At 58.0% G+C, this 25,175-nt stretch overlaps 1 protein-coding gene and 1 long non-coding RNA gene across 12 annotated transcripts in view; both read right to left on the reverse strand.

Annotated features, from left to right (window-relative positions):
- Positions 1 to 8,418, reverse strand: part of LOC119468267 — a 21,968-nt gene extending 13,550 nt beyond the window's left edge. Inside the window, exon 1 of the long non-coding RNA XR_005196924.1 lies at positions 8,408 to 8,418. This is a non-coding gene — a long non-coding RNA (uncharacterized LOC119468267). The remainder of the gene's footprint in view (positions 1 to 8,407) is intronic.
- ELFN2 (extracellular leucine rich repeat and fibronectin type III domain containing 2) overlaps positions 1 to 25,175 on the reverse strand; it is a 60,564-nt gene that overhangs the window by 13,550 nt on the left and 21,839 nt on the right. The window contains exons 1-5 of one of the 11 annotated variants that reach the window (XM_037731525.1): positions 20,774 to 20,784; positions 17,480 to 17,484; positions 9,343 to 9,350; positions 3,860 to 3,864; positions 2,637 to 3,725 (exon numbers count right to left, since the gene is read on the reverse strand). The exons of 8 other annotated variants lie outside the window; for them this stretch is intronic. The gene's annotated coding sequence lies outside the window, so the exon portion shown is untranslated. Of the gene's footprint in view, positions 1 to 1,949; positions 2,015 to 2,636; positions 6,738 to 9,342; positions 9,351 to 17,479; positions 17,485 to 20,773; positions 20,785 to 25,175 lie in introns of those variants that run through there. 2 more of the 11 variants (XM_037731521.1, XM_017508934.2) reach the window with 2 other exon arrangements.

Below are 25,175 nucleotides of genomic sequence, written 5' to 3' on the forward strand. Positions count from 1 at the left end.
TTTTGAGACAGTCTAGCTAGCCCTGTCACCCAGGCTGGAGTGCAGTGGTGCTCACCGCAACCCCTGCCTCCTAGCCGCAAGCAATTCTCGTGTCTCAGCCTCCCGAGTAGCTGGGACCACAGGTGCCTGCCACCGTGCCCAGCTAATGTTTTGCACTTTTGGTAGAGATGGGGTTTCACCACGTTGCCCAGGCTGGTCTTGAACTCCTGACCTCAAGCGATCCACTCACCTACACCTACCAAAGTGCTGGGATCACAGGCACGAGCCACCGTGCCCAGCCCAGATTCCCTTCCTGAACAGCTCTGATTGCTAGAAATTTCTTCTTCTATTACAAAGCCAAGTCTGGATCCTTGTGCTTCTGTTCATGGTGCCAGCTCACTCTCTGGAGCCACTAGGGACGAGGCCAGTACCCCATAAAGGCTCTTCCGACATCTACCGGTCTATCATCGCTCCGTTTATCCAGGCTGAACAGCACCGCGTCCTCTACCTCTTCTTCCTGTGCTGTGGTGTCAACTCCCTCCTGCCCTTGGGTCCAGCTGCCCAAGTCATGCTTGCTGTCAAGGTCCCTCTCACAACTCGTCGCCTGGAGCCAAGCGTCAGTGCCGATGCATTCGGAGCAGGATCAGCTCCAGAGGCCCCCACCTCCCTCGTCTGGGCTCCCTGCTTCTGTTCATGCAGTGGGAGTCAGGAGGTACCAGCGCTGTGTCTTCACCTTGTCCTAGATGTCAACAATCCCCCAGGCCCCTTTGGCACACATGGCCAGGCAGCCCTGGTGCCCTCACAAGGTCTTCAGGCAGCTCTGGGCAGTATCTGCTTAGGTCTCCCTGCCCAAGGTGCTGGGTGTTCATCCACCCCATTCAATCATGTCTCGTTAGCCTCAGCCCTGCCACCAGCTGCTCCAGGTCCCAGGGGACCTGGCTCCTGCCCCTCACTTGGCACCTGCTCCAGGCTCTGTGTCATCCTGCACTGGGTGAGCAGGCCATGGCTGCGTCTGTGTCACAGAGAAACAGGGACCAGTCCCAGGCTGGGGCCCTGCCTGGGTGAGGCATGATGCCCAAGCAGCCGCACACCCACCCACATTTCATTCTTTTCTTTTTTTTTTTTTGAGACGAGTTTCCTCTTGTCACCCAGGCTGGAGTGCAATGGCCGTGATGTTGGCTCAGCACAACCTCCTCCTCCCAGGTGCAAGCGATTCTCCTGCCTCAGCCTCCCTAGTAGCTGCAATTACAGGTGTGCGCCACTGTGCCTGGCTAATTTTTTTTTTGAGACAGAGTCTCACTCTTGTTGCCCAGGCTGGAGTGCAATGGCTGTGATCTCGGGTCACCACAACCTCCTCCTCCCAGGTTCAAGCAATTCTCCTGCCTCAGCTTCCCGAGTAGCTGGGATTACAGGCATGCGCCACCATGCCTGGCTAATTTTTTGAATTTTTAGTAGAGACAGGGTTTTACCATGTTAGGCTGGTCTCAACCTCCCAACCTCAGGTGATCCGCCTGCCTCCACCTCCCAAAGTGCTGGGATTACAGGTGTGAGCCACGGCACCTGGCCCCACCCACATTTCTTACATGTTCCACATGTATTCCCTGCATACCTACTATGTACCTGGCCCTGGGGCAGACAGACTTGCCTCCCCTTCACTAGGTTGCCTTCTTACTCAAAAGAACTTATAGAGAATGACACAGCACCAGCAGCTGACAGTCAAGGAGTCAGGGGCTCTTGCAAGGCTGAGGTGCTTTGGACACGCCTCTCCAGGGGTAACCTCAGCCAAAGAAGGGGCTTGGGGCTGGGCCGCTGGGCTGCAGCGTGACCTGGGGCAAGTTGGCACCTCACCTCCCTGGGCCTCAGTTTCCTCATCTGTTTGGAGGAAAACCACAGTACACATGTGTCTCTGGTTTGCTGGGGCCACCCCAAAGCCCTGTCACCTGCCCACCATGTCACCCCCCATGGCTCACCTGGTCCCCGTGCCTCCCCTGCTCACAGGTGCCACAGTCATCTTTAGTACCTACTCTGTCAAGGCCTTGGTGGAAGGAGAGAGGCAGGGGGTGGAGGGTTTTACCAAAGCTCTTGGCCTTGGCAAACCACCCCGTGGCCTGACAGGAGAGACTTGAGCCTCACGGCCTGTGAACAGGGAGGGCCCACTCCCCGGCAACCCCCGAACCCCCACAGCCCACCCACCACCAGGCACCTGGGGACAGGATTGTCCCACAGTCAAGGATGACCTGTATTAAAAACCCACCTCCTGGCACCACCTCAGGGATCCTTCCTGCCTTCCCCAGAATCCTCCAGGCCACTCAGGAGACTCTTCCCTCACCCCCTCTCTCCCCAGCCTGACCTTTACCTCTCCTCCCCTGGATCCCAGCTCTCCCATGGACTCTGCCTCCCACACCTGATCCCACCTCCCCAACTGACCCCTGGCCTCACCCCATTTGACCCCACCTTCCCCACCGACCTGTAGCCATCCCCCACTGGTCCTTGCCTCCCACACCTGACCCCTATCCTCTCCCCACCTGACCCTGCTTCCCACTCCCGACCCCTGGCCTCTCCCCATCTGACCCCTGCCCTGTCCCAACCTGACCTTCACCTCCCCCACCCCGGGCCCCTCCTGGTCCCCTCAGCTGCAGCCCCTGGGCACTACTCACCAGTCTCCACTGGACCCGCTCTTTCACCAGTGCCTGCGCAGCACGGCTGCCTCTGCCTGCACGGCCTCCATTCATTCATTCAATAAACATTTATGGAGCACCTACTATGTACCAGGCACCGGCTAGGCCCGCTCTCCCAGCTCTGCCTCCTCCGCCTGCTCCTCCTCCAGGGTCCCAAGGGGCAAATGCTTCCCTGCCCTCCAGCATCCTCAGGGCTGTCCCAAGACAGGGGCAGGGCATGTGGGGGCCCCCAGGGGGAAGTGGAGGCTCCAGTGGCAGAGAGCGAAGCCCCCTGAGAGGTGGCCCGGGGAGGGATGGGCAGCCTCCGACAAGGTGAAGAGTCTTCAGTGCTTGCACCGGCTGGGCCTCCGCACTTCCCACGTTAACTCATTTAATCCTGAGTCAACTTTAAACATCTTAAAAGCACTGCCACTATTCCCACTTTGCAGATGAGGAAACTGATGTCTCACAGCTGCTACGCAGTGGCTTCCACCCTCCACGCCCCCGGGCTCTGTTCGAGAGACGCAGTGGGATCCTGTCTCAGCTGGGTGGTGGTTTTCACATTTTTAAAATCAGTTGCCAATATTGAAAACTTGGCAGATTTTGTTTCAAAAATCCCCATTTCTGGAATCCACTGAGAAACGGGGAAGATCTGGCTTCCCGGGTCCGCATCCCTGGAGGGACGGCAGTGGCACCGCGGGGCTGCGTCCAGGCTCCTCCCTGCCTCTCTGGCTTGGGTGGCCAGCTGACCCCTGCACCCTGGAGTTTATGAGGCCAGCCACAAGGGGGAAGCCCCGAGTGGGGACAAGCAGAGCCCCAGCCTGTCGGGGTAATCCTATGAGCCTCTCAGCCAGGGACCCAGGGTTGCCCCAGTCCCTGCCTCCTGCACTTGGCCCTGACTGACCTGGAACCCCATCCCCTGTCCTCCTGACCCATGGCTCTTGTATTTTAGCACCAGGACACCAACAGTGTGGATCTGTCATTCGGGGAGTCTGGGTTGAGGGTTCTAGGGTGTATCTGTCACTTGCTTGGTCCTAAAAGTCTCCTGTGTCTTGGCCTCCATGAGTCACCAACTCTACAGGTTGGTGACTCTGACAGCTTCCCCTTGGCTCCAAGCAGCTCAACTGGGGAGAAGTCCCCCTCCCCAAGCCAAGGGGGCCCCCACACGACCACCCTAGGCCCACCTGTTGCCCTTTGGGGCCCACTGCTCCCCTGCCAACAACGCTGTCTGGGCCAAGTTTGGGGGTCCTTCTGGGGTTTGAGGGGTACCCTCTCCCAGACACTATTCCCACCCCCACAGAACGCCACCAGCTGGCCTAGCCTAGGTGCTGTCTCTAGGCTGTGAACGCCAGGACCTGAGTTCCTGAAGCCACACTGAAGCTCAAGGGGACCTGGGGTTTCTGGAATGACTTCTGGGCCCCACCCTTCTCCCCACGGACTTAGGGTCCCTCACTCTGCTCACCTGGGCCTGCCTTCCCCAGCCCCCTGTCTCTACCAGGCCTCAGCACCCAGGGTCCTGGAGCCCTCCAGGCCCTCCAGCCCCAAGCTGAGAAATCCCATTCACCTTCTGTCACCTCCCAACCTCTAACCAGACAGTGGCAAGGGGTCAGTATAGACACCATCTGGGACAGTCCAAATTCCCTCCCCCCGCCCTGAGAGCCACTTTCTCCGGAGCAGGTGGGAGAGCCCAGCCCAGACTGACAGCCGCCTGCGAGGCTACGGGGGGCCTGCAGCTGCAGCATCAGAGAACAAGGAGGCTCTGTCCGCAGAGGGGTCGCCACGGAGCCCCGGAAACTCCCGGGGGAGGGCCGCCCCAGGACTACCGGCTGGGCAGAAACCACAGGCCGAACGTGAGGCTATCTTATGTGACAGCTCCTGTGTCTGCCAACTCCACGTGGCCAGTCCACCAAGACCGGCCCTCCCTAGCGTGCTGCCGAAGTGCAGGGTCCACGTTCAGCTCGAATCAGGCTATGCCACCTCACCCCCGGTCCTGGCAAGCTAGTCCTCCCTGGGTCTCAGTTTCCTCTTCTGTAAAGTGCGACGAGAAGGGCACCAGCTCAGCGTGCTGCAGAGGGGACGGCCACAGGCCAGGGTCTGGGCAGTCACTACGCCAGGAAGCTGCCTCCTGCAGGTGTCGCTGTGGGAGGCTGGTGCATGGCACGTGGCACAGGCCTGCACCGCAACAATGACAGTGAGGAGGGACAGGGCCTGACCTGGCAGTCTTCCTTTCAGTACTGAGGGTAATGCACCTCTCCTCGCCTCTTTCCCTGTCCCCTCTCTGAAGTCCAGGCCCCCCAGCGGCCTGCTCCCACCCCCACCTTCAGCCTGTTCCCCGGCCTCGGTTTCCTCTCCCACTGCCAAAGCACAATGGCTGTTATAATTAACGAATTATCTCAGTGTGACAGCTGTGGTCCTTTGAAAATTAGCTTGAATAACAAGATCCTGGTGTATGGTAATTTCTCTTCCTCTCTTTCTCCCCCTTTCTCTCTCTCTCACTTCAGCCTTGTCATGCATGCAAATGTTTTTCCCTTGTCCTCCTTCCCTGAAAACTTCCCCCTCTGCAGCCTCCTCCTCCCTAGGAGGGCAAGGGACAGAAACTCAGCTTCTGCCTTCGGGTGAAAAGATTCAGGAGCTGACCCTCCCAGGCACCTCCTCTGCAACGGTGCAGGGCACAGAGCCTGACACGCCGCCTTCTGAAATCCCTCCGCAGACCTAAGCCCCGCCACCTCCTTCCCGGGCTGGGGACCTGCAGCTCTGCTTTCCTGAGACCTCCTAGGCTGTGTCCCCTCGGGCTCCTCTGCTTGTACGCCAAGCAGTGGCCTCCCCTGATGTCCTGGTCCCTGCTCACTGCCCTTCTCAAACCTGCTTCCCCCTCCCCCACCCCAAGAGCCCATCAGCGCCCCCCTCCCACCAAGGTTTCTAATGTCAGCTCTGGGCTGACCATACCCAAACCACCATACCCAGCAGCCTTCCGGGGGGGCGGCCTTCCCTGGCACCTGAAACTCACTCATCCATGTCCACCTCCACGATTGGGCTAATCTCCCACGGCCCCTTCCCCCTCCTCCCCCACTTCTCTTGCAGTTCCCAGACCCGGTGAGAGGCAGCCACACCTGCCCGGCTGCCCCCACTGCCGCCTTGGTGCTGGCCCTCTGCCCCACTGCTCCTGCTGCCTCTCTACCTCCAACCCTACCTCCCCACTCCAAACCCAGCAGAGGATGAGCTTTCTAGAACGTCAACCTGAGCATAGCACTCCCCTGCTGGAAAGCCTTCGTTGGCTGCGGCTGATCTGGGAAAATTCCAACAGCATCCAGAACGCGGCCCACGTGGTCCTGCGGGAGCCGCTGCCCGTCCTGCTCTCTCCGACCCACCTGGCTGGCGCCTCTCCTATGGGTCCCCACAGCTCCCTGCACTTCCTCCATCACAACCGGAATCATAACTGCTGCTGCTACCTCTGGACTGAGTTCCCGAGGAAGGGCCCTGCTTCTCCCAGTAGGTGCTCAATAAATATTTGCTCATGGCTGAGTGAAGGAGGCCAGCTCGTCGCCCTCTTATAGATAAGGAAATCGAAGCCCGAGTAATTCATGACTTGCTCAGATCACACAGTTCATGCAAAGACAAAACCAGGATTTGAACCAGGTCTGCGACTCCAGGGCTGGGCTTCTCTGCTACCTGGGGAGGTCGGGGGCAGGGGGGGCGGGGCTCAGGTTTTGCACAGATCTCAAGGGACTTGAGCCTCCCTCCAGCCTCAGTTGGGCAATGAAGAGACCAGCTTCTAGCCTAGGCTGTCACTCCCTTGAGTTTGACCTTGGACTAGCCACATGACTCTCAGGGCCTCAGTCTACGCATCTGTAAAGTGGGAAGGAGTCCCGCCTCACGCTATCCCAGAGGGTGGCTGCTGGGGCAGAAACTCAGGTCTTGGAGAAAGCCAGTCCTGCCAACATCTGGGATTTTCCTACCTCCGCCCTCCAAACCCACCTGTATTGCCCTCGGTGGGCACTCCCCAGGGCTTTGTTGGGGGGGATCCCCAGGATGGGAGAGCTCGCAGAGAACAGGAACCCTCTCAGTGGGAGGTAATGGGAGAAGCATGGGGGCCTTGGGATTCAGATCGTAGCCATGGGCAAGAAGCTTCCTGTCAGAGCTCCGCATCCTCCTCTGTGAATTGGGGCCCGGTGAGGACTAATGTACACAGTGCCTGGCACAGTGCAGGTGCTACAGAGGCCACATGGCTGCAAGGTTCTACGGGAAGTGATCCTGAAGTGTGTCCCAGAGAGGGAGGGAGAAGGAGGTGGTACCGAGCAGGACCAGCTGTTCCTGGCTATGCCTCAACAGCCCGCAATGGCTCCCACCCCGACCTGTGGCCCTAGAACCCCTCTGTCCCTCTCTAAGCTCACTCCCACCCCAACATGTCCCCTCGAAACCCTATGGAACTGGGGACATGCCTACAGCCACGTGCACCAGACCTTCACTCACGCTGGTCCTAACCCTAGGAGCCATGCTCACCTGTCCCCATCCCCTGGGTCCGGACCTTATGCCACCTCCTCTGAGAAGCCTTTGGAGACCTCCCTTCTTCAGGGTGACCCCTCTGCTCTGTCCCCACAACCCCGAGGTATCGCTCTTGGAATACTGCATGGGTCCTAGAGATCGTCTCCCCCATTTTGCACATGGGGAGACTGAGGTGCGGACGAGGAATGGCAGCTGTCCGTGATGCACTCGAACCCGGGGCTCTGCTGCATCCAGCCCACGAAGCGGCTTCTCTCCTGGTGCTGAGCTGTTCAGCCTTTGCCTGTCCTCTCCACGCCCCCCAGCCTGGAGCTATCTGAGGACAGGACCCTATCTTCCTCTCTGCGCCCCTCCCCCAGTGCCCAGCCTAAGGCCTGGCGCATAGTAGGCACTCAGTAAATGTCTGTTGAATTGAATTGCGCTCAGGGCAGCCAGTCGTCTCTGCTCTGTAAGAAAAGCATAGAGTTAGTGGAGCTCTCCCCATGGCGACCGGGGGCGGGAACCAAGCTGGTGGGGTGAGGAGTCTGCCCTGCCCCAAGGAGCCCACGGGCCCTGGGGAGGGGCCTGGGAAGCTGGACCATTCAGACTTAGATGAGTCCGAATTCTGCCCCAACAGGCAGCATGGCTCTGGTACGTCACGCTGTGGCAGGGCCTCACTGGCCTCATCTGTCAAATGGAGATGACACCCCGGTCCCTCCAGGCTCTGAGGGCTGCTTGTGATGAGGCCCAGAGAGACGTGAGGAGTGTACACAGTGACCCCCAGCTCACAAGCATGGAGTGCCCAGCGCCTGGCACAGGAGAGTCGCGTGGGAATGATGCCCATTCTGCAGAGGAGGAGACTGAGGCTTGGAGCGGGGCCTGGCTTGCCCAAGGCCATGGAGCCCATGCATTCATCTCATGCTGTACACACGGCCTCCCTGCCAAGCCAGAGGGAAGCAAGGCGTGATAACGAACCCCAGACGAAGAAGCTGAACCCACCAAAGGGTGGCCCCAGCCTCGCGCGGGCTGGCAAAGATCCTGCAGGCAAAGGGCCCAGTGTGAGCCCCAGGGCTGTGAAGGGAAGGGTGAGAAGCCGCATTTGCTCCTCCCCATGGGGGTGAGTTCTGATTCTATAGTCCCCCAGAGGGTTCAAAAGCATCCTCAGATCCGGAGGCTGCAAAGGGCTGGGCAGGCCTGGGTGTTAATATAGAACAGGAGGGGACTATAAATACACAACCAGGCTAGACACTGCAGGGCCACCCACCTGGCACAGCCAAGACAGAGGCTCTAACCCCGGCCCTGCCCCTCCCACCACCCTCTCCCTTCTGGGCCTCGGTTTCCTGGCTTGTCAGCAGCAGGCTGCACCATGACCATGACTCCTAAGGCGCTTCGCCCAGCAACTCACAGTTCTCTGACCCCGGCCAGGCTGGCCCAGGGCGCTGGGGAGGAGAGGAGGTTGTTCAACAGGATCACCCCGGATCCCGGAGACAGTCAAGTGGGGGCCTGCCTATGCCCCGCTCACTGCCTGGAACTGAGAAGAGGCAGAGATGGGGCCTAGAAACCAGCCATTCGTTCGTTCATTCCCTCTGCATTCAAACAGCCATTCTGTGAGCATCGCCTCCTGCGAGCGGAGGACTCACAGCCAAAGCCTGGGCTTCCAGCTGGGGCTCTGGTGGGGAAGACAGGGAGATGAACGGGCGTCTCTTTCCCTCTCTACCCTCTGGCTCCCCATCCCCATCCCAGCTCGCATGACAGGGACACTGGTTTTACGTCTACCTTCTGCCTGGACAGGCAGGCTCTCTGTGTATGCCCACAGCTGAAAATCATCACCCTGGGAACATAAGAGAGCCACCTTGTACAAGGCCATCACACAGGTCTGGGGACAGGAGCACACCCATCCAGTACCCGCTGTGTGCCAGGCCCTGCACACTTCACACATGGCAGCCACACTGTCGTGCCTACGTAAAGGATGGGGAAACTGAGGCTGAGAGACAAGAGACGTGCTGAGAGCCCACAGCTAAAGTAGCCCCTCAGCCACGATTCCCCAAATGTAAGTCCAGCTGATGCAGCAGGCTGACCATCAAAGAGACGGTGTCTGGGACTCCCCAAAGGCCAAGCATAGGTGAGGGGACAGTGTCCCACTTCCTCATTAGAGCCTCAAAGCAACCCTCAGTGGCAGACACACCCTCACATGACAGGGAGAGAAACTGAGGCTCTGAGCGATGACCCTGGCCCCTAGCCCCAGGCCTGGCAAATATTGGAAAGGCCCTTCTCAGGCAGTGCGGGCAGACCTGGGCCCAGGACCAACTCTGGCCCTCACTTGGCCCAGTGACACGGACAGGGACCAGCCCTCTCGGAGACTCAGTTTCCCCAAGACCCATCTCCTCTGCCCCACGCAGCTGCTGCAAGAAGGAGGAAAAAGGACACCCGCTGAGCAACTCCCCTTTATAAACTGAAAAGTGCCGTTTATCTGTGTTCTTCCTCCTTGCTGTCAGTGCAACAGAAGCACCGCCCATCTTCAGGGAATTTAACTGCTCTGTGGCCAGGCTGGAATGCAATGGCGCAATCTCAGCTCACTGCAACCTCCACCTCCCGGGTTCAAGCGATTCTCCTGCCTTAGCCTCCCGAGTAGCTGGGATTACAGGCGTCCGCCACCACATCCGGCTAACTTTTGTATTTTTACTAGAGACGGGGTTTCACCATGTTGGCCGGGATGGTCTGGAACTCCTGACCTCGTGATCCACCGCCCCAGCCTCCCAAAGTGCTGGGATGACAGGCGTGAGCCACCGCGCCCGGCCGTTAACTGCTAGTTACACTCTCCTTGGCCCTCCTCAACCACTTCTCCGCCCTCTTCTCTAAAGAGGCTGTACCAGTGTCCGTCAGAGGCTCCCCACGAGCCCGCCCTTGTTAAGGGATTCTCTCCCATTTCATCCTCAGGATCCTAGAGACCAGGTATTATTTTCACACTGTTCTGCAGGTGAGGGAAGTAAGGCTCACAGAGGTTAAGTGATGTCCCCGCGATCACATTGCAAGGAGTGAACGTGCTCCCCACGCCCGTTTACATTTGTCCCCACAAATATGCATATTCCAGTCTCGGCTGCTAGAGCCCTCTGGTTGGTTGATGCCCATCTGGCTCTCCGGTTTATCCGACTTCCCAGATGTATGTAATATTCATATTTCCATCAGCAGCAGCTCACGTACCCCTTTCTAAGGCCTTCGGGAGCCCCATTAATCAGTCAGACACACCTGCATATTCATTAGTTTCTGAATTAATACAGGGTCCCTTATTACTTCAGGCCTGCATTAAAGACGCTTCAACTTCATTCATTATTAAACTACCCTGATAAACGATCACCTCCCTCTTTCACAGAGGGGGACAGCACCCAGGCCCCAGAGCTGGCAGGCCTGCTCCCAGCGACAGCTGCTGTGTGACCCTGAGCCAGGCCCTTACCCTCTCTAAACCTCCTGCATGTTCACCTGGTAAAATCAGGCAAAGGATGGTCTCCGACCACCACGCAGCCTCATCAAGGTGGCCCGTCTCATCCTTTGTCCTTTCTCTGCATGTCCTTCTTGGACTCACATAATCCGCCCCCCCAGAACGGAAGCTGATCCTCTCTGGAGTTGTCCCTATGCTCCCCCATCAGTAGCTTCCACCCACACCTGGGCCTGGGCCTGGACATTGCAGTCAGCGGACCTCAGGTCCCGGCACTGACTCATCATCTTGAGGGCAGCATCTCTGGGCTAGCTGGGCTCTGGCTTGGCAGACCTTGACACATCCCAAATCAGAGAGGCCAACCAACACCCCCCACCAGTTACTGGATTCCAGCTGCCACACAGCAGTAATAATAACAGCACCCAGGCCGGGCACAGTGGCTCACACCTGTAACCCCAGCACCACAAGGTCAGGAGATCAAGACCATCCTGGTCAACACGGTGAAACCTCTTCTCTACTTAAAAAAAAAAAACTATAAAAAATTAGCTGGGTGTGGTGGCATGCGCCTGTAGTCCCAGCTACTAGGGAGGCTGGGGCAGGAGAATCGCTTGAACCCAGGAAGCGGAGGTTGCAGTGAGCCGAGGCCACACCATTGTACTCCAGCCTGGCAACAGAGCAAGACTCTGTCTCTAAAAATAAAATAAAGTGATTAAAAATAAAAATAATAGCACCCAGCAGGTCCTGGGCGCAGACTATGCTCCAGGCCTTTGCTAAGTTCTGTATGGTCCTATCCTGAGCTCAACCTCCATTTCACAGACGGAAAGCTGAGGCCGGTGAGGTCAAGTCATCTCCCCAGGCAAGGCTGGCTGGCTCTGCACCCAGGCCTCTCTCACTCGGGGTCCCCAGGGCCTCCCATCACATGTGCCACCAGGAGGCCCAGGCACTCGGCCACCCTCTGGCCCTATCTCCTTCCAGCACCTTCTTCCCAAGCTCTTCCATTATAGGCCCGATCTCTGCCTAATGGAGCTTCAGGCAACACAGAATGGGTATCCCATTCGCCGGCAGACGCCCCAATCAATCTCCATTATGCCTGGCGCTAAGGAGCACCGCAAATGAAGCACGATGATGCCACCGCCGGTGTCACTCCTGCTGGCTCTGACCCGCCTGCCACCTCCACGCAACGTGCACGCCAGGCCGCAGGATGTCCACAGGCCCAGCTGCCACCTCCTACAGATGCTGGGATGGAGGCTTTGCTCCTGACCCCACTGGCTGTGTGACTGTGGGCCCCTCACTGAACCTCTCTGTGCCTCGGTCTCGTCACCTGAATTACGCCTGACTCCACCTTCTCCCTCGTCTCTCATTTCCAAACCACCCCGACACCTCTCCAGGCCACACACCTGTGTGTCCACTGCCGCCCCTCCATCTGAGCTTGTCTGGATGGCAGCACCCACCTCCCAGGTTCTCCAGGTGCCCCAAGGTCCTCCCCTTCCTCTGCTCGGCTCGGGTGCTTTTGTGGACCCACCGAGGCCCCTTTCTTAATGCCCTTTCAGCAGCTCCCACGGTTCCCAAGCTAAAGCCAGACGTTCTCCTGAAGGTCGAGGCCACTCAAGGACCTGGCCGGGCCACCTGTTCCAGGCTCCCTCCTGCCCTCCTCCTGGGCAGCTCATCTCTCCCAGGGTGACTCCTTGGTGACTGTCCGGCCCCCCTGGACCGTCGGGGGCTGCAGTGGCCAGCACAGCGCATCCTCCCATGCGGCCCCCTCCCCCGGCACACGGTAGGCAGAGCAATACCGCAGCCTAAAGGAATCTTCATCAAGCGCAGACAGCAACTGCATCCCACCGGCCGTGGTGACTGTCAACAGTGCCTCATACGCTGTAAATGAAGAACTCTTCACTCCTCGCCTGGGACTGAGCACTGGGTTGGCTGCCGAAAACACAGGACATCAAGATAAAGATCGTCAAGCTAGGCACGGTGGCTCACGCCTGTAATCCCAGCACTTTGGGAGGCTGAGGCAGGAGAATCGCTTAAATCCAGGAAGGAGGTGGAGGTTGCAGTGAGCAGAGATTGCACCATTGCACTCCAGCCTGGGTGACAGAGCGAGACTCTGTCTCAAAAAAATTAAAATATTAAAATATTTTCAAAAAGATCGTTGGATTCGTTTCTCAGATGAGAAAACTGAGGCTCAGAAAGACAAAGCGGCCTCAGCATGTCACAGTCGGTACGTGGTGAGGCTGGGATTCAGACCCGGCTCTGCCTGTGCCTGGTTCCAGCAACCAGAAGAAACGTCCTAGAAGTCGTCGAGGAGTACCAGTCGAGTGCCAACCTCACGCCAGACCCAAGCAGGCATCTACATCAGTTACTTCATGAACGCCCTCCGCGGCCCTGTGAGACGGGCGCGTTATTCCACCCATCTGAGACACGAGGGGTCAGGCCCGGCGCCGTGAGGCCACTTCGCAAAGGCACACGGCTAAGAAGCCGCAGAGCCTGAGACACCCCACGGCGTTGCCCCCGCTGGCTCTGCCCAGGTCTCCTTCCCAGCCTCCTCTGCTGTCAGGGGCCCTCTGGGGAGAGAGCTGCCCCGTGGCGGGCTCTGTGGCAGCCGGGACTTGAGCAAAGCCCTTCTCTAGCTGGGCCTTAGCTTCCCCACCCACTGGCGGGTGAGGGGTGGACAAGACAACCCAGGGTTCCCGTTATCACTCCCACAATATCCGCCACACATCAGGCCCTGGGCTTGGCACCTCGGGCTGCAAAGACCTGCCAAACTAGTCTCTGTCTTGCAGGATATTGCCAAAGGAGGCGCAGGGTGGGAGGGGCAGGGAGCCACCTGTTCAGCGCTCAGGGGACAAGCAGGGTGCAGGTTCCCCGCCTGCTGTCAGCACAATCACTGCGAGCCAACAGGAAGCCAGAAGAAGGGTCACAGACATGGCTGACCCCCCAGACACCCAAAGCTGGTAATGAAGTGGGAGGCTCGGCACCTCCGAGGACCCGCTGCCACCCGAGAGGGCTGGAGACCCCCAGAAGGGGCTGTAACCAGCTAACCAGACATTCCACATCTGACCAGCACCTGGCCGAGGATTTCAGGCACACCGTGGGAAAGACAAGGACAAGGCAGGAACTCGCAGAGGGGCAAACGGGAGCCCACCGCAAACGCGCCAGAGACGTCGCTATTTCAGGGAAGCTTCCTGTGAAGTAGTTTATAAAATAAATATCAGCCTCCAACTCCTCATCAAAAGCCTGAATTTTCAGATTGGGTCTGCCTAAAGTGAGCTAATGCTCCCAGCTTTCTAGGTGTTTCCATATTGCACACCCCAAGGCGGGGACCAGGGCTGTGTCCCCACCACGTCCCCAGCCCCCAACATGAGGCCAGCATGCAGAGGATGCTCAGCAAATGCTACAGAAGCCAACCCTGTTAGCACACGCATTTCCACGCCCCAGGAGCAGAGTTGCTTGGGTGCCACAATCCCCTGGCTGGCACACCTTGTGCCATCCACTTTCAGACCCTCTGGGGCACTCTGAAGGAGGTCAGAGCTGGTAGATCCCTTAGCAGCACCCAGGGCCCTTGTCCTGCAGCAAGTGAGGAAACTGAAGCCAAATAGGACAAGAATCGACCCCCACGGACTCCCAGCCACGCCCCCGCCCCTCCTGCCCTGACCCTCCAATTGCCACCACTCCTCCAGGCTCTGGCCTTGGCCTGTGGTGCCTCGTCTGCCCTCTCCTCCAGGGTGGCTTCACACATGCCCCTGGCTGCTCAGACCACACTCGGTCACGGTCACCACCACCTGCCCAGTTGCTCAGGCCACAGATCCCAGCTTTCCTGTCAACTCCTTCCTCTCCCACTAGAAGATGAAGATCAGACCAGCCTCCAAGTCCACCCCAGGACGGGCCCCCATCATCACTTGCCTGTCACTCACAGGGATCTGCTTTTTTCCCAGCCAGAAGGCAGCTCTGATGCCCTCTCCTGCTCAAAATCTTTCTGGGGCTCCCTGCAGCCCCAGGGACAGAGACTAAGCTCCTTCTTGGTAGGTGACCACCAACACCATGAACTTCTACCAGCTTCAGCTCAGGCGTCACCTCCTCCAGGAAGCCTTCTTTGAATCCCTGGTCTGGCTTCACCACTCCATTCCACAGCACCTCCATGCTCACCAGCTCCAAGTGGCATCCCACTGAAGGGCCACTGTGTCCCCTCCAGAGGGCCAGGACAGCATGGTGTGTCCCTCTGTGCCCCCAGTGCCAGTGAGAAGCCTGGCACAGAGAAGGCACCCAGGGAGTGGAAACTGAAAGAGCAAAAGAACCACACAGGGCCCCAGGCATGTAATTCACAGCTGGCCTCCGTCTCCACTGGCTCACTCCGCCCATGCTGAGTGTGCCCGTTAGTGTGACGGATGACAGCCAGGCCTCCCAGCTCCTGGCTGCTGTGACCATCAGGGAGCGGTCCAACGTGGCTCCCATGCTGGCCCTGCCCTCAGGACAGTCTGGTCGGGCGGGTGCAGAGGGACAGGGAAAGAGAGGGAACATGGACAGAGCCCCTGCCGGGAGCCTCATCTAGACCAGGAGCTGACACCGCTGACCTTGTGGGAGCCCCGTGCAGTCTTCTTATCTGGGCACATGGGGCTCTCACTTCCAGATGAGGAAACTGAGGCTCCACAAGCAAGCAGCTGACCTGAAGCCAGAGATCAGCATCGTCTCCCACCCACTTCTGACACTGGGTCCAGGAGCTTCCTAAGCACAAGGAGGGGAGCAAGCTTGCCAGGCTGGGCATTTTACAGGCATCCTGAGAGGCTTCGGGTACCCAAGAAAGAACACCAAGTCTGGGGTCCTCATAACCCGGACTCAGACCCTTGCTCGGCTCCCCTCCCAGCTGTGTGGCCTCGGCAGCCCGCACAGCCTCTCTGATCCAATGTCTTCATTGGTCCCTGGGGACACAAGGCTGCCCTGCAGGGTTGCTGTGTTAAATGAGATGGGAAGGACACAGCCAAATCTCTTCCAGGCCACCCTGTGCGTGAATTATTTCACCGAATGCTCACAGCCACTCTGTCAGGCACGGTCTAACAGGGGGTCCCCATTTGACAGACAACAAAATGAAGGTGCCAGGGTCAAATGCCTCGGCCGAGCCAAGCAGCTGTGGGGGCAGAGCTAGCACACAGTCCTGGGGGGACCGTGCCTGGCACTCGGAGAGAGAGCCTCTCTACACCACATTCTTTATGGACTCCAACCTGCCCTTCATCCCTCCAAGGCCCCTGAAATGCTGGCCTCCAGCCAGCCTCTCTCTCCTGTGAGCCTTTGTAGAGGCCGTTCCAGCCACCTGCTCTGCCTCTCCTTCCACTTCTAGAAAGCAAACCTCCCAGCCTTTACATTCTGATCCAATGCTACCTCTCCCACGGAGCCGCCCTGGGCTCCACCACCCCGCTCCTCTCGGGTCCCTTTCCCCTCCAGTAAAGCTCCCCAGCGCGTCGACTCCCACCTGCCGGGCCTCAGCCTGGGGAAGCTTCCTGCACACAGTCACGTCGCCGCCCTGCTCAGAAGCCTCCGGTGCCTCCCCAGCTCCTTTGCTCCACAGTCTGGCTTGGCCCTGTCCCTGCAATCTGCCCACGAACACCATCAGGACAAACTGCTCCCCGCTTCACACACGCAGCCACACATGTGCACACGGGTACACCTCCCCAGCTGGTGCCCGGCCTCCCAGGCTCCTCCCTTGCTCAGGCCTGACCGCCACTCCTGCCCTCCCCACCTCCCCACCTCCAGCCTGCCTGACCCAGAACAGCACCTCTAAGAAACTCCATCCCCAATTCCTCAGCTCCCCCCACCAGCTCCCTCCTGAAACACAGCATCCACAGGGCCCACTCCCAAACACACATATGCCCCCTACTGCTGGAAGACATAGTGTCCAGCCTTCTCTTGGCCCAGAGAGTGCTCAGGGGCCTCTCACCTCATCCCCAGACTCCTGGATCCTCCCTCCCCACTCCCAGGCATCAGCACGTGACCCCTCTCTAAACTTGGAAAAGCTTTTCACACTTCTTGGCCTTTCCCCTTGAGATTCCCAGGTCTGGGGTACCCTCCTGTTCCATCCCCACCCAGTGAGTGCTGCTTCTTGGACCAGGACTCAAAGCTGCCTCCTACAGGAAGCCCTCCAGGCTTCAGCCACCCTGTAAGGACTGGCTTGCAAGTCTGCCTTTGTGGTAGGCTTCCTGAGGGCAGGGACTCTTTTCATGCTCAGCCCAGACTGGCCCCGTGAGAATTGCCTGCTGAGGAAACACTCCCTCCTGTGCCACCCATGAGTGCCTGGAGTCAGGGCAAGCAAGTTCATCAGCCCACAGGGACCAACAGTCCACCTCTCCCACCTCCACCGAGCCCCTAGTGTTGCACAACTGGACCACCGGCCTCTGCCCTCGCCGGCTGCTGACGCCCACGGGATTGGAATAGTATTCAAAACCCTCCCAGACCTCACTTCTTCCCCTCCCACCTCACTCACTTGCTCCAGCCCCCACTGCCCCTCATGGCCACCTTGCTCCTCCTGGTGAATGAAAGAAGGAAGGGCTTGCAGAGCTTGACCACATGCTTCCTTGGCACTCACTGAACCCTTAAACCAGCATCATCCCCAAGGCACAGAGGAGGAAACTGAGGCACAGAGAGGGGAAACAATGGCCCAAAGCCAGGCTGCTGCAGGCAAGGCCTGTAACTACCCCCTCCCTGCCTCTGAAGGCCAAGCCCTCCATGTCCCAGGCCACGAAGCTGGTCCCTGGGAAGGGGGGGCGGGGCGGTAAGGGGGTGCAAGGGGGAAGAATGTAAGGGAAGGTGGGATCATTATCCTCCCAGGTCAGGGGCCTCAACCACCCTCCACTCAACTCAGAGATGCTGACCCACCCCCTCGTGTTGACCCCTACCCCACCCCACCCAGGTCCAGTCGGATGGCATCTTCAGTCCACAGGCAGACTCCCACTGTGAATGGAGAGCCACCCCCACTGACACGGGCCTGGGGGTAACAGCAGGGGCAGCTGCCTCCCTCCCTCGCCCCCTGGAGGCACACGCCTGTGCCTGAGGGGCGCCTCAGCCACCTGGAGAGCCAGGGCTACTTGGCAGGGCTGGGGCAAAGGCATCCTGGCATCTTAGGGCCTCCTAGCAGATGCCTGGTGACAAACCCTGACTCCCAAGAATGATAGCCTGTCAGAATTGGAAGAGGCTTAAACCTCTTCGCTGTCACCCATTAGACAGATGGGAACCTGAGGCCCGCAGAAATGCAAGGACTCCCCAGGCCCCTGGGCTCCCCACCCACCCTGGGTGTGCACGCCTGCTGAGAGCAGCCCCTGAGCCCCTGGAGGGAAGGACACGGCCTCACTCCTCTCCAGGGTCCCAGCATCTGACCCAGACCAGGAATTGAAGTTTCCTTGAACAAACAAAAGCATGAGAGTCCGTGCGGAACACCGGCCCTGCCTTGCCTTCTTGTAGGGGGATCTAAAGGTGGAGCTCAAACGAGGGCATTAGCCTGAAAGTGCTTTTTTTTTTTTCTCTGAGACGGAGTCTCACTCTGTCACCCAGGCTGGAGTACAATGTTGCAATCTCCACTCACTGCAACCTCCGCCTCCCGGGTCCAAGTGATTCTCCTGCCTCAGCCTCCCAAGTAGCTGGGAATACAGGCAGGTGCCACCATGCCCGGCTAATTTTTCGTATTTTTAGTAGACACAGGGTTTCCCCATGTTGGCCAGGCTGGTCTCAAACTCCTAACCTTGTGATCCACCCTCCTCGGCCTCCCAGTGCTGGGATTACAGGCGTGAGGCACCGCGCCCGGCAAAAGTGCTTTTAAACCCATAAATCACTACACACCTGGAAGGGACTCGTAATTCCTAAGTAGCAAAAACAAACAGAGGTTAAGTATTTCATTCACTCATTCATTTCATGTCTGCTCCTCAAGTACTGACTCTGTGCCAAGTCCTGGGGCAGGTGCGGGGGACTTGCAATGACCTCAACAGACGTGGCACTGCCCAGAGGAAGCTCGAAGCTCCAAGGAAGATAGTCGTGCAGGAGACCAGGAATTGCAAGCAGAATGTGCAGGGGGCCGTGAAGGCCTAGGCTGGGGGGCGCTGTGTGGCCTTCCAGAGGATGGGTCACCTGGCGCTCAGGCCTATCGGAGACAAAGGGTCTCCAAAAAGCCGAGTCAACTAGCAAAGGGAATACGGCTTCCCCACAAGCCCGTGTCATCTCAGGTGGGCAGTGTCTAAGAGGGAGACACAAAGTGAGGCAGTGTACATAATATTATCATTGTCCCCATTTTAAAGATGAGGAAACTGAGGCCCAGAGAGCCAAAGCAACATGCCTCGGGTCTCCCAGCTCTTCTGGGAGAGCTGGGAGCAAAGCTGGTGGTCATGGGGCCTCCCGCACATTCTCAGGTCCCAGGGGAGGCTTGGAACAGTTTCTAGAACGTTCAGCCGCTGAACTAAAGGCTAAGCCACTGTGATGGGATTCAGGCCAGCTGCTCCACTCCCAGCAGCGAGAGAGGAGGCCGCAGCCAGGGAAGGTCAGTGCCAAGCACACAGTGAGCCCTCAGGAAACATGGCCCCAGCTGGACCTGCAGAAATCACTAGGAACAGCCCAAACAAACCCTTCCTGCACAGCCAGGGGACCACCGCCCCAAGAGGCACGTGAGGTTTCCCAGTAACCAGGCTGGCCCCAGCAGTCCTCCCTTTAATGCATGCAAACGAGGGGCATAAATTCCTGCTTACTTAACTTCACAAATGTTAACAAGCCCATAAAAAATTAGTTATTCGTCCTCAGCTCCACAACACCCTTCGTTTGTTTAATTCTGTTTCTCCTCTCCCCGCCCCCAGCCTCCTTGGCAACGAGGGAAAAGCTGCCTTCTCAGTCTTTCCCTGCCTGCGGGGTCTGCCCTTGCCTCACCTGCCCCTGGGAGGCTGAAGGAAAAAGCCCCAGATAAGGGATCAGGAGGCCCAGGAGTGAGCCCTGCTCCCTCCTCTGCAGCGGTGTGACCTTGGGCTCCTGACTTAACCTCTCTGTGGTTTAATTGCCTCACCTACAAAGTAGGAACAGTAATTGCACCCTGCCTGCTTTGGGGCTCCTGGGAGGATCAGAGGAGATAATCCGAGTGAAGTGCTTAGTTGTCTCTGGCACAGAGCAAACCCTCAATAAATGTTGGCCCTTGTTATTATGTAAAGAAGAGTTAAATACCCACCAGGCCCCCCCACCACCCGTTAATCCATTTGTAGAGTCTGCCTTCTGGGGGCAAGCTGGCAGCTCCAAAGGCAGCCTGTGGTTCAGTTTTGTTGGCAGGCTCAGCGCTGACACACATTTGAGTTTTGATGCCATCCAAACTGACCGCTGGAGTTTGCCACAGACCCCACCACACCCTATTGCCCTACGCAGACCAGACGTGCACCGTGCAGTGATCTGGCCCCAGCTGAGTTTGCCACCCCTAGTTTTTGCCTCTCAAAAGCCTTTCCAACTAGTGATCTCATTAGAGGCATCACGAAGCCCAGGTGACAAATGAGGAAACTGAGGCTCACGAGGGGGCAGCAACTTGCCCACGGTTCCCAAGGAAGGGGCTGTGGAGCCAAGGCGAGAGTGCAGCCACCAGTCCCGGCCCATCTTCTCTCCTGAGCCCCTGTGCCACCACGACAGTATGAGGGAAGTCTCCCTGGCAGCTGGAGGAGCAAATAAAAGGCAATTATGCAGGTGGCAGGAGAGATGGTGCTCAGCCTCCAGGGCTTTGGTGGGTCCCAGGACCAGGCGGGAGGCTGAGCAGGAGCCAGAGTGTACCCTGGGCCTCGTCCCAGCCAACCCTGGGCATGCCAAGCCAGGGTGGCGCTGTTGTGTGCCAAGCCAGCATTGGGGACTCTGAAAGATAGGAGATGGGGTTTAGAGGTGGCCTGTCCCCTTCAGGTCCACTCCATGTCCTCCACTTGAGTCCACCTTGAAGAATGGCCCAGGCCAGAGACCATTCCTCACTTGCCCACAGCTGCCCCCTTGTGCTGGCACCAAGCAGAAAAAGCCATAGCCCCAGCCCATCCCAGTATGTACCAGCTACATCCTCCCCAGAGTCTCCGGCTCACAGAAGAGGAAGCTGAGGGTGGGGCAGGAGGAGTGAGCTCCCTGAGGTCACACAGAGGGAGACTCAAGCCCTGGCCTTTGAAGACCTAGCTTGTACAGCCCTGCGCCATCCAGCAGAATCAACAAAACAGCATCCAAAGCCATATTAGGGAGCTCAGCCCTGCCTCACCAGCTTCCCCTCCCTGCCTTGATTTCCCCATCTCAATAGGCTGAGCTCTGACACAGTGAGCTCTCTTCTTTTTTTTTTTTTAAAGGGAATCTTGCTCTGTTGCCAGAAGAGTGCAGTGATAGGATCTCGGCTTCCTGCAACCTCTGCCTCCCAAGTTCAAGTGATTCCCCTGCCTCAGCTTCCCAAGTGGCTGGGACTACAGGTGTGCACCACCACGCCCAGCTAATTTTTTGTATTTTTAGTAGAGACGGGGTTTCACCATGTTGGCCAAGATGGTCTTCATCTCTTGACCTCGTGATCCACCCACCTCAGCCTCCCAAAGTGCTGAGATTACAGGTGTGAGCTACCGCGCCCGGCCCAGTGAGCTCTTCTTAAAGCGGACATAATAGGTGTGTCTGGTGATGTGGCCATCAGTGCATGTGCTTCAAATTCCCCAAAAAGAGGGTAGGGCTTCTGTCCCCTCTGTCTTCTTCCCCAGAGTCCCTTTCACAGGGATTTCTGGCCTGCATCCAGCACTGGCTCAAACATGAAGCGACTCAGCAGTCACCACTGGCCAACACTGGGGGCTTCACACGGCCCGAGATGAAGCTGCAGGGGGGTGCAGACATGCCCACTGTTCAGACGAAGCCAAAGAAGCGGGAGAAGGGAAGCATTTACCTGGGTCCACAGAGGAAGAAACAGAGCTAAGTGGAGCCCTGCACAGGGCCATGAATGCGGATGGAGAATACAGCCCTGGGTACTGGGGTCCAGGATCTGGGGGTCTGGGGAGGCGGCCCCATCACTGCTGCCAACCAGGGAGGCTGCCCAGCCTCTAGCAGGCACACCACTGCACACCTGCCTTGGGGCGGCCGCGCATCCCCAGCGTAGTCTCCACAATATCCCAAGCTGAGGCCACTTTCATTCTTTCCTCTCTCACCAGTCTCAAGTGCCCCATGAGAGTCACTCCATGACGCTCCACCCCCACCCCCTGGCAGGTCCACCTGTCCATCCATTCATTCTGCGGAATAAGACTGGGCTCTCAGCACTGAAGGGACTTGCCCAAGATCCCACCAGGTCCAGAGTGAAACCCAGCTCCTAGACATCCCCACCACCCCCTTCCCGATTTAAGAGGAGTCCCCAAGGCCGTCCCCTGTGGCGGCGCCTGCAGGGCAGAGGGCGGGGCCGGGCTGCTAAGGGGCGGGGCCATGAGGCTGGAGGGTGGGGGTGGTCCGAGAGAAGACTGGATCCTGGTCTGGGTCCCGGTTGCCTTGGCAACAGGACTAATTAATTCCGACTCCATCTGTGCCTTGATTGGATGGGCGGTTTGGGCTCACGGGTGTTTGTTTTGAAGCAAAGGGAGAAAAGCGAGAAGGCCTCGGAGGCTGCGGCCCCGGGGTCTAGTGAGGGGCCGACACTCGTCCCCAAATTCACGAAGCATACCTGCACCCCCACCACGGGAAAAGGCAGAAAAGGCAGGTCAGGCACCCAGAGACCATCCAGGACCTCCTCTCCCCAACAAGGGTCATCATCCCAGCCCGAAAGAGGCCAGCCGTCTGCGGTGCCCGCCGTGTGTGCACACGTGTACACACACCTGCACATGCCAAGGAGACCACACGCCCCAGAATGAGAGAGCCTTGGGTTTGGCTTCCAGCTTTAGCCTTCTGAGTCTCAACTTCCCCATCTGCAAAATGGGCAACACAACTCCCCTCAAAGGGCTCTTGGGGGAAGAGAAGAACGTCCCCAGTGCAGGGACACCTGAGGGACCTCGTCTGTCCTGGGGTCCCGGAGGCTTTGCTGAGGGTGATCCTGGCAAGGGAACCACGTATGCAGTACCCAGAAGGTGGCACTTTTGGGGAACTGGAACAAGGTCAGGAGAATTGGTTCACGGAACGGGAGAAGGAGAGGGAGCCCCAAGGCTGGGCCAACTCCTTACAGGTCCCAAGGTCCTGGATCTCGGCCCAAGGGCAGTGGGGACCCAGTGACACGCTGGGGAGATGACAGCAATGGAAAGGTTCGGAATGCATCGGAAGGGCCAGAATGGCGGCAGCAGCCTCTGGGGATGCTGCAATGATACGGGCCTGGAGGGTGACCTGACGCAAGCAAGGACAGCAGGGTGGGACATGAGAGCAGATCTGAGTCAGACTTGGTGAAGAGTCGGGCAGCTGAAGAGAGAGACCAAGGCGGGAGTTGATGGGTGCCGCCCAGGGTCTGGGTGGGGGCTGAGTGAGGGCAGTGCCCGCCCTGGAACAGGAAGCCTCAGAGAACGGGCAGATGGGCAGTGCAGGAGGATAGAGCTAGAGCCCGGGTGGGACCAGCTGAGTTTTAGGGATCAGAGGAATACCCCAAAGAAGGGTCCAGTCAGCAGGTGGCCACATGCCATGTCCTACAGCCAGGGGCAGGTGACAGCAGAGGATGGAGACTCGGGCATCCCCTGCATGCAGCTGTTAAGATGCTGGCCTGAGGACCGGGCGCAGTGGTTGACGCCTGTAATCCCAGCACTTTGGGAGGCCAAGGCGGGCAGATCATGAGGTCAGAAGTTCAAGACCAGCCTGGCCAACATGATGAAACTCTGTCTCTACTAAAGATACAAAAAATTAACAGGCCATGGTGACAGATGCCTGTAATCTCAGCTACTCTCAAGACTGAGGCAAGAGAATCATTTGAACGCAGCAGGTGGAGGTTGCACTGAGCTGAGATCGCACCATTGCACTCCAGCCTGGGCAACAGGGTGAGACTTCGTCTTAAAAAAAAAAAAAAAAAAAAGATGCTGGTCTGAGAGCACAGCAGCCGATGCTGGGGCTGGGAGGTCTGTGCTCAAGGACAGGTGGGGTGGGGAGTGGATGCCCGTGCTCAGGAGCCTGCCACACCCACCTACGTTCAAAGTTCAAACCCAACACTTCACCAGCTATGGGATCCTTAGCAAGTCACTTCACCTCTCTGAGCCTCAACTTCCCCATCTGTAAAATGAAAATAAAAGCAATACCTACCATGTAGGTTTTGTTGTGTGGAGGGCCATCCCCCCAGATCCTTAGCTGAGCCCCAGAGACACAGGAGTTCCAGCTACCTGCTTTTTCAGGGAGGGAGTCAGGACACTAACCTGTGTTGAGAACCTACTGTGTGCCAGGCACCTCGCATGTGTAATAGACCACACGGAGTGGTGATCAAGAAGGAGGGGCCGGGCGTCAGGCCCTGGGCTGAATCCTGGGTCCCCTACTTACCAACTGCGGAAGCAGGGCAACGCCCCCCACCGCCCTGAACCTCAGCCTCTTTTTTCTTGTGATAGGGTCTCCCTCTTGACCAGGCTGGAGTGCAATGGCGTGCGCTCGGCTCCCTGCAACCTCCACCTCCCACGTTCAAGCAATTCTTATGCCTCAGCCTCCTGAGTAGCTGGGATTATAAGTGCATGCCACCACGCCCGGCTGATTTTTGTATTTTTAGTAAAGAGGGGGGTTTCGCCATGTTGGCCAGGCTGGTTTTGAACTCCTGACCTCAGGTGATCCACCCGCCTCCCAAAGTGCTGGGATTACAGGCATGAGCCACCACACCCGGCCACCTCGGCTTCTTAAAATATAAAATGGGGACAGTGAAGGTACCCACCCCATGACTCATGGGGTCATTGTAAGCGTGAAATAAGAAAACATGTCAGACATGGGTCCCCTGCCCGGGACACAGCAAGCACTAAATAATCCATCACTGCTATCATTATTACCATTACTGTCACTGCTCCTCCCGGTGACCCAGAAGGAGGATGTGCTGATGCCGGAATAACAAACGAGAAAGACAAAGGCCTCAACCTGGAGTCCAGGACCTGAACCAACCACCATGTGATCACAGGACGCCCTTTCCCGGCCCAAACAGCCCCCCTTAGCCCGAGACAGGGCCACATGAGACCACTTGGATCTGAGCCCTTTCCTGGCCTCTCCAAACTGTGTGACCTTGGACAAATCATCTCATCTCTCTGAGCCCCAGGTTCCTCCCTTTAGGAAAAAAAGGGGGGTCCTGAGTGGGCACAATAGCTCATGCCTGTCATCTGAGCACCTTGGGAGGCCAAGGCAGGAGGATCACTTGAGCCCAGGAGTTTGAGACTAGCCTGGGCAACATGGCAAGACCCTGTCTCCACACAAAAAAAATTTTGTGTCTCCACAAAACAAAATTTTTAAACTTAGGCTGGGTGCAGTGGCTCACACCTGTAATCCCAGCACTTTGGGAGGCCGAGGCAGGTGGATCACGAGGCCAGGAGTTCAAGACCAACCTGGCCAGGATGGTGAAACCCCATCTCTACTAAAAATACAAAAATTAGCTGGGCGTGGTGGTGGGTGCCTGTAATCCCGGCTACTCAGGAAGCTGAGGCAGAGAATTGCTTGAATCCGAGATCGCACCACTGCACTCCAGCCTGGGCAACAGAGTGAGACTCTGTCTCAAA

Source organism: Cebus imitator, unplaced genomic scaffold (genome assembly GCF_001604975.1).
Source record: "Cebus imitator isolate Cc_AM_T3 unplaced genomic scaffold, Cebus_imitator-1.0 Scaffold404, whole genome shotgun sequence".
In the NCBI taxonomy this organism is placed as follows: domain Eukaryota; kingdom Metazoa; phylum Chordata; class Mammalia; order Primates; family Cebidae; genus Cebus; species Cebus imitator.